This window comes from Adelges cooleyi, unplaced genomic scaffold (genome assembly GCF_023614345.1).
Source record: "Adelges cooleyi isolate 19-005CV unplaced genomic scaffold, UGA_ACOO_1.1 ACOO_flye_CR_arks_rails_tigmint_CR_PRNA_307, whole genome shotgun sequence".
In the NCBI taxonomy this organism is placed as follows: domain Eukaryota; kingdom Metazoa; phylum Arthropoda; class Insecta; order Hemiptera; family Adelgidae; genus Adelges; species Adelges cooleyi.
The window spans coordinates 2660399-2669436 of NW_026095978.1; the positions used below are offsets into that span (position 1 = coordinate 2660399).

Here is a 9038-nt window from a genome sequence, read left to right on the forward strand (position 1 = left end):
TATCTAATACATTATTATTTAATTAGTTGTAGTGCAAGACAATTCGGCTTCTGAAGACGAATTTGATGAAGGTAATTAATAACTATATGCAAAAAAAACTTCTATGATCGTTATGCTTTTATTACTTGTTTACAAATTAACATCTTTTTTATCATCTAAAATGTAAAATTGTAGAAAAAATTATTATAATGAAAATGTAAACACTTTACATGAAATTTTGATCAAAATATTTAAATTTGGCTCACAATATTATTAATATATAAACTTGATTTTAGTTCTGATTGCAGATGACATGCTTTCAGACGAAGATGATGAAGATCAACCGGCTATCGGTAATAAATATTTAGTGGAAATAACATGTTAACTTTATATTTATTTGTAAATCTATTTTTTTTTAGAAATTCAAAGACCAGATACATACAAAAAAGTACCCGGAGTGCACAATAAGTCCGATGTATACATAGATAATTTGTACTATAAATACTATAAAAAAAGTGTATACCGCAACAAAATGTTAGTATACAACATCACAAAATTGTAAATGTTTATTAAAAGCTTTACCTTTTTTCTTAGGTATTTGGTGTGCGAAAAGCAACGTAATAAGAAGGCCGATGATTACTGTCCTGCCAAGGCTACAATCATACTTGACGATGCAAACAACCATATTAAACTTCAACATGAGGGACACAATCACCTTCCTGTACAGCAAGACTTGGAAGCACCATTCTTAAGAAGAGATATAGGCAGAAGAGTAATTGGGTTAGTCTCTGATATTGCAGTGCCCACCAGACAGCTGTATAATGAGGAGATTATATAGTAAGGAAACTTGTGACATACAAAATAAATAACCCATCAGTAAATTGTGTTACCTGTACTTAACATATTACTATATTGTTGCAGCCATCCTCGTGGTAGCTTTAGCTACACTTTTCAGCAGGCCCGAGAGAGATGCAAGAAGATGAAAATACTGCGAAGACCACCAACACCGCAGACTATTGAAGAGCTAGTAGAGTTACTGGACTTAGATGCGAATGTTGCGTATCGGACCACCATTCAAGAGGAACCATCACAACTGTTTCAGCAATCGATTACCGTGCAAAATAATGTTGTAGGAATTATTTTTGCGAACTTGAACTTCATACAAGCTTTTGAGGAGCAGTTCCAGAATGTGACAATAGCAGGATGTGAAGGTACTTTTAAAACAGTACCAAGCATGCCAAAACAACTTCGACAGGGCACATTCATGACATTTCAGGTCATCTACAAAAATGTCGTAAGTTAAAAAAGAAATTGGTTTTATTATAAATTTATATCTTTTCATTCACCTTCCTCCATTGTTTTATCTACAGTCTTTTCCATTGGTATACGCTTTATTGTCAAGTGCAACTGAAGAAACATACATAGAGTTCTTCAGAGTGGTCCGCACCATGCTTCCGTTAAACTACGACCAGTTGACCATAATAACTGATTATGAACGTGCCCTGATGAACGCGCATCATGTGGTGTTTCCAGAGAGCAGACTACAGTGTTGCTGGTTTCATTACACTCAAGTAATAACTGATACCATTTCATAGATGACAAATATTATATCATTGGTTCATAATCTGTTTTTCTTAGGCCGTTGTAAGGTATTGTCGCCGAAAATACAACTCGGTGTATAACTTGATGACCACTAATCCGATAGCTGCCCGAGTCCTCCGAATGGTAATTAACTATTTCTTTACTTACCATTAATAAATTATAATTGCCACAATGTTTTTATATATTATATTTTATTTAGGTTTTAGCATTACCTCATTTGCCAGCCATGAGAGGACAGGAAAATTGTCCTGAATTTTCAATGGTAGATGGATACCAGCGTATTTTAGAATATGCGCAAGAGTTTCCTGAAATCTACCACCAAATGGAGACATTTCTGAAAGGGTATGACTTAGAATGTTTACACACTTCCTAAAATGATATATTTAGAAATTAGTTAACTGTGTTATTACTTTTTACTGTTTATAGATACATTTATAACTTTTGGATGGTTCAGGTTGGACCCCATTTTATTAGTGTCTTTGGGTGTGATATCCGCACTAATAATTATTTGGAGAGTTTCCACAACCAGCTTAAACGATTCTTTGGAACCCATCCAAACATCTGGGACTTCTTGCGTAAGAAAATAAATACTAAAGAAAAAATATTTAATTAAGTTTTCTTTATTATAATTAAACAGTAATAATAATATTGAGTTACTTGAAATTTATAGCACATATATCAGTAAACGTAACAAATTTATCTTTTAATAGATTTTCTGTTAAAAAATATTTTTATCCTTACATAAACAAATCCATTTTTAAACCTATTAAGTGTATGTCAACATTTTTTTTCCAAATGGGACCAAATGTTGAATTACACTAGCCAGTACAACAATGTTCTATTATTTTCTAAATGCCTTTTAACAATCTTTAACAAACAATTATGTATTTAACAACTTCAACTAATCTTTAACAATTATGTATATGTATAATTCTTTTTTTTTGAAAAGTTGAAAAACATCAACACATTCCATGAATTTAAATTAGATTTGTTGAAAAATTTAGCGTAGTTTAGAAAAATTAAGATCAAATTGAATTTTTGATAGTAATTTAATTTGTAAGATACAATTTCCTTTAAGAAAAATATGATTATTCTATGTGTAGCTTATTAAAAAATAAAAATTACTAACTACACTAATAATACAGCTAAAAACAGACCATTGACTAGTAATTATGTTATAGAACATTCTTGCACTATTGGAATTTGAATAGTGGTAGTAATTCAAGTCTCATCTATAAAAAAAATATAAATTTCATCCGACTTGTTGGACATTATGCTTGGATTTTTATGTTTTTACCTTAACTTAGTTATTATTTGTTACAGAAAAACTCAGGATATTGGAAAACCAATACTATGTGGAAATGATCCAGGCAAGCAAAGACTTAAAGGTATTTTTTCAGTTTTCATAAAAAAAAAAAATAAGTGACTAAGTATGTACCGAGTTTTTAAAACTTTATACTTACTTTGCAGGTAAGAGATCAATTAACAATAGCCAACCGCGCAGCGAACACCCTTATATTAAGAATTGCTATTGAGCAGCTCAATGAAGATGGTGACATCCTGAGGTGTCTCAGAAAAATGGGGCATGCCAATGCAAACTATATTAGAAGGCAAATGGGACCTCGCCCCCTACAATAAAGTAAGGTTAAATCTAAATCAAATATTTTATAATACATGATGTGGATACTTTAAATTACCATAAAATCAGCAATAGACAATTTGCATTTATGCAACGGTAATTGGTGCATTTGTTGAACATAATTTTTATAAATATGTCGCATGTTATAATTGATCATCTTGAACACCAACCACCATTCCAATTAGACTAAGAAACACGAATAATACTTTTAAAAAAAAATTTTTCTTACTACTTTTTAATCCTTAAATAGTACATTACTTACATTTCAATAAGATCCAGGAGCAAGAAAAAAAAACATTAGCAAATAAATTATATTTGATGCCACTGGGTTACATAACAGTGGCGTCGAAGTCTTAAAAATGTGGTCGGGCCTCGCCCCGACACCAGTATGGAGTACGACGCCACTACTGTAACCTAACAAAATAACGAAAATTTTGAAGAAACTATAGAATTTTGATGAGTCATGCTTGTGACTTCTGTACTAACGCGTAGTGTAGTATACCTGAACATAGTAACGTTGTTTACTATATTATGTTGTGACCACAAATACGATTGTGAATGCATACCCCTCTACCAGACTAATTCATCAATGGGCGTAGTATACTATACCCAAGGTTACAGGTTACGCTATCTACCTGTACTACACACAATAGTGGTAAATCGTAATACATTGTGATAACACCCATTGCATAATTTAGTCATGATAACACCATTCATCCGAGTAAACAAACAAGTTTCTTAACGTTGAAATTACATACTCTTAATTCACGTTTCCACTTTTAAAATTCACATCGCACTTACAACACAAGTGTGGATGCTTGAACAAAAAATATTTTAAAATATGAACTACGTACTAAAACATTTAAGAAAAATTAATTATTGTCCGTAATTTACAAAATTAAATGATATAATATTATGAGAATAACTATAGCGAATTGAAAAGTAATTGGATCGTTATAATTATCACAGTATAAATTTTGAAGAAAAAATGTTAAATGAAAAGTACTCATTACATATCTGCCCATTTAATATTTGTCGCAAATCCACTTGCAATTGTGTTAAGCTGAAATAGTTAAAATTATAACTATAACATATGTTTTATTAATTCTTAGTTATGTTTGTCCTCAGGTAAACCAGCTTTGTATCAATCTGTTGCGACCAGATACCTGTTGCCGGTCATCTGTTTTTCACACACATACTACACACACACACATGCACTAGATTGTAAGCAAATGTGCCACGCCCGTATTAATATACTTTGTTCGGTTTTCCGACCCTTATATTTAAAAAGTTGCAAACTAATTTTGTTTTTCAGTGTTTTAACTGCACTAATTGCAGTAAAATATTGTGCAACGATTGTTTGATTGGGGTTACTAGTCAACTTAAAAATCTAGTCAACAGTGATAATGTTAGCACATAGTTACCAGTATTGTACAAAAAGTTGTTAATTTTATAATATTATTGTTGTTTGTCTGTTTTTAGTTTTATTTAAGCTAGGGTAGCTGTGTTGGCCAGCAGCTCATTATTATTATTTATTACTATCTAGTTTGAGTTTTATTTATTTAGTTATTAATTATAGTTCACAAGACCTCTACACACTTCATATTACACACTAGACACATTTTTCACCTCATAGCCTCTGGTTTCTGCGCAGGTGAACCCTCCCAATTCCAGTTGAGCTATTTACTTCACTACACTATGCAGACTGATCGGTACGGTATAGCGCAAAGAAGTTGGTGGTCTGGTAAGCGACCTAATATTGAAAGCCCCTGGCCCGTACGTGGAATGAAAAATTATTTTACAGCAACAAACGAGGACAAGAGAAAATTATACAGCATACTTGCTTTATTTCTACTTTATATTTTACTTCCTTTATTTTATTGTATTTTAATGTAATTATAAAGTGTGATTAAAGGAAAGCATGTTTTTTTTTATTCTACTTAAGAAATTTAACTAAAATAATAGAATCATGAATAGACTTAAATACAAATTTTTAAAGATGTAGTAATTATAAGAAAAAAATGAAACAATAAATAACAACACAAATTTGTTTAGACGTGTCTTAAAGAGATAAATAAAATCCTCAAGCTGTTATACACTAAAATATTCAGAATACTTTTGTGTGGTATTAAAACTTTAAATTCATCGTAGAGACTTGGTTATCGCTAAGTAAATGGCCATATTAAATGAATAAGTACATAGATTAATAAAATATGGGCTATGCAATCTTCTAACAAACAAGGACATTTTCAAATCAAGAGATAATTGTAAATTTGCAAATTTATATTGACCAAAAATTGTATCATATTTTTAAATCATATGAATAACTATTTCAGAACAAATTCATATTGTTTAGTTTGGTTTATATAATAAAAATATATACCCAGAGTAGCTTAATATAATCTAATTTCTGTAAAATATTAAGTGATTAATAATAATTTTTTTAAAAACCTACTAATTGATTATAAATAACATTCAGTCTTGCAAGGTATTTTAATACCGATCAGTCTGATTTGATAATCTTACCAACATAAAAGCAAGTTTTTATTAAATTACATTATATATTTATTGAGTATGACGTTTATACGATTACGACCCTAGTTTGATCATTTTTATTAATACAACAGAATTGTTAAATCTAGTTTACAGTAATTTTATATTATGCCATATTCGTAGTATCTACCTATTATCCCATGCAAAAGGGGCCGTACAACAATTTTTTTCTCTTCACGAGTCTTTATCTGGCAAAAGGTTCACTTTGGACTATAACCTTATAATGTATATATTGATTTATGTGGAAACTTGAAAATTAAATATGTGTTTTGTTCTAGTTATTCATGTAAGGTATTTAAACTACAAGTGTCATATGTTCCGTTATCTTGCTCTAATATATCCTTTAGGTACCAAATTTTGTTAATAATATATCTTCTAAAAGACAAGATTGAAGACAAAGCTTATAAGCTCCTACCTGTATTCTTTAACTACAGAATACATATGTAAGATGTGGTAAAACTAATTTATACTTGACAGCCAAATTCTGAAATCGTCAACTAATTTAGGTAAAAAGTAAGAATAATGTTTTATTTAAATAGTAATATAAACAATTTGAGGGAAATTTTAATAAAATTATTATTATTTTATACCAAATAATATTAAATTATAACATATCTATGATAGGTATATACTATAATATAATGTAATTTATTATGAATTTTACGTGTATAGTGTATACGATTTAAATTAGATAATTGATAAAGATCTAACTACAATTTGCAATAAAGATAAGAACCTAACCAAAGGCAAGGTTTTTGATATTAAAATACGAAATTTCTCTTGGCGGGTTTTTGGTAAAATCGATGTTGGTACTATCTGTAGTATTACACATTTTATAGGTTATGTAACATTTTTTTCTTATCACGCGTTATCATTTTTTGGAAGAACTACCCCCAACCCTAGGTGAACTATGCAAACATGTTGTTATGGTGTGGTACGGTACTGACCTATGTCAAATATGCACACATGTACGGGGTGCCGAAGGGAGGGAGTAAGACACTGCCCTAGGTTCAAACTGTATACGATAACATGGCCATAATGATCGGAGAGGAGGGGTATTCTACTGACCTAGGTCAAAAGTGCATGCAATAACTTGGTTGCTGGGGACGGAGTGGAGGGGGGTGTCACTGACCTAGGTTACCAATGCAGGACGGTCTGTGCCGAATGGAATGTGATGACGTCATTAAATGCATCAAATTTTAAAATTACATGGTGGGGGGGGGGGGGGTTAGAGGGGAGGTGGGGGGGTCACTGACCTAGGTCAAAAGTGCAGGCCGATTCTGTCTAGAATGGGATGTGATGACGTCATCCAATGCATCAAATTTTGATGACGTAGGCACATTCCATTGTAGACAGAACCGGCATTCTATACTCTACTTAGGCGTTTGTCAAAAATGAGGCCTAAGTATTTTACTTGGTTAGTTTGGGGGAGTAGATTGTTATAGAGTTTGACTGGTGGACAGTTGTCTGGCCGAAGAGAAAAGGTAATGTGATTTGATTTGCTTGTATTAACGTTAATTTTCCATTTAGTAAACCATTTTTCTAGAAGATTGAGGTGGTGTTGGAGTTTAAAATTTGTGATTAAGGGATCAGCGTCAGATGCTGGTATACTTGTATTGTCGGCAAAAGTATTTAAAATAATGGAGGTAGATGTAGGTGTATCAGCTGTGTGATACAAATGTTAAGTACAAGAAATTAAAATCACTGCAAAAACTATTTATGAAGTTTCTTGCGGCCAGTGTAAAATTTCAAATTTGTGACTTGTGTCGTTTTTGAAATGACCAATAAAATTACAAAATAGAAGCATCAAAGCGTTTATTTGAAAGTGAGTTTATTTACTTTTATTTATAACAATTCCTGTAGAGCTATTTTTATCTGCGCGCATTTCTCTACCGCACTCCACCTCCCATCCTACCCTTTAACCTATAGAAACTAAGAAAGTAATTGTCCAAATCTGGTTATCGAGCAGTTAAAATTTTCAGCAAATTATTCTTAACAAAATGGCTGTCTTGAATTAAAAAAAAAAAAGTAAAATAGTTAAGTGCAATAAAATACATAGTGCTTATAGCGCATATGAGTATAAATAATTAAAAAAAAAAAAATCTTAAAAATATTCACTAGAACAAAAGTTATTTAATTTGTCAAATCTTCCTGGGCCACCCTGTATACGTTATCATTTAAGTTTCAAAAGTTGCTATCAAAAAACTAAGTTGGGAGGGGGGTAAAAACAAAAAACATTGTGAACAATTTAGATCACGTTGTATAACGACAATATGAAAAAAAATATTTTTATTTCTTATTAAACCCTATGAGATATTGAGTGGTACATGACAAAAGCATCACCCTGTATTACAGCTTTCAAGCACTCTGTATTAATATTGTTTCATGTACCTAAAAAAATATCGCGGCAATCGTTACAAATTCCAGTCAAACATTTGTTATGTTAAAAGTTGTCTAATGTAATATTTTAAACAGATTAAAATGTTTGTTACTAAAACTCGGTATGAATATTTAAAAACAAATATAATTTTCATTTTTGCTTAGGCGCACCAAAGTTTGAAAATCGCACAAAATACCCATGTGTACTCAGGTGTTTCCGATGATACCAAATGATCCCTGGCTGAAAACAACTAGCAGTGTTTTTTTCGTTAACCGTATGTATTCATCGTGTGCCTAACCGTTGCATTAAATTTCTAAAAAAAAAATGTATAATGTCCAATAATTATTAGTTATATCCAAAAATGATTAATTTAAAAGCCGCGGGCATTCAACACGATGTAAAAACATTATGCTTTTACAATTTCCTACCTATCTTAAAATACCACTATTTTCTCTGTACAAAAAACCGCAGTTTTATTTCCAATTTCCATTGCGTTCCGCAAAATATGGTTTGCATATAATACAAATATCGTGATCGATGATGAACTTACAATAGTCAACGTACACAAAGCCACCGTTTTCTAAAACTTTTGTACTTAAATGGCGAGGCGGATGTACATTTTACGAACACTACAATAGTGGGCCATATAATATATTATTATATGAACACTTATTTATTTAATTTAAGTATACACGCCAATCGGCTGTTTTAAGTTACATAGTTGACAAAATAATTAAACATACAATTAAACAAATGATTACAAATATAAATAGACATAACATAATAGACATAAAGATAATAATAATACAAATTTAATAACTGACAATGGACAAAGGTCACACTAGATTTGCCGATCTGAGCATTCTGTGCATTGGATGATTGAGG

The 9038-nt window shown here is 31.1% G+C and overlaps 1 long non-coding RNA gene across 4 annotated transcripts; it reads right to left on the reverse strand.

Moving 5' to 3' along the window:
- Positions 1-244: 244 nt before the first annotated feature.
- On the reverse strand, positions 245-3894 carry LOC126839641 (uncharacterized). Of its 4 annotated transcripts, none has more exons than XR_007685932.1 (8): positions 3483-3892; positions 3279-3406; positions 3045-3210; positions 2012-2171; positions 1794-1950; positions 1326-1712; positions 870-1260; positions 245-793 (listed from the first exon to the last, which is right to left on the reverse strand). It is a non-coding gene; the product is annotated as an uncharacterized LOC126839641 (long non-coding RNA). The 4 variants fall into 4 exon arrangements; XR_007685930.1 differs by having other exon boundaries at positions 1326-1718; positions 3483-3891; XR_007685931.1 differs by having other exon boundaries at positions 1326-1950; positions 3045-3232; positions 3483-3894.
- Positions 3895-9038: the final 5144 nt, after the last annotated feature.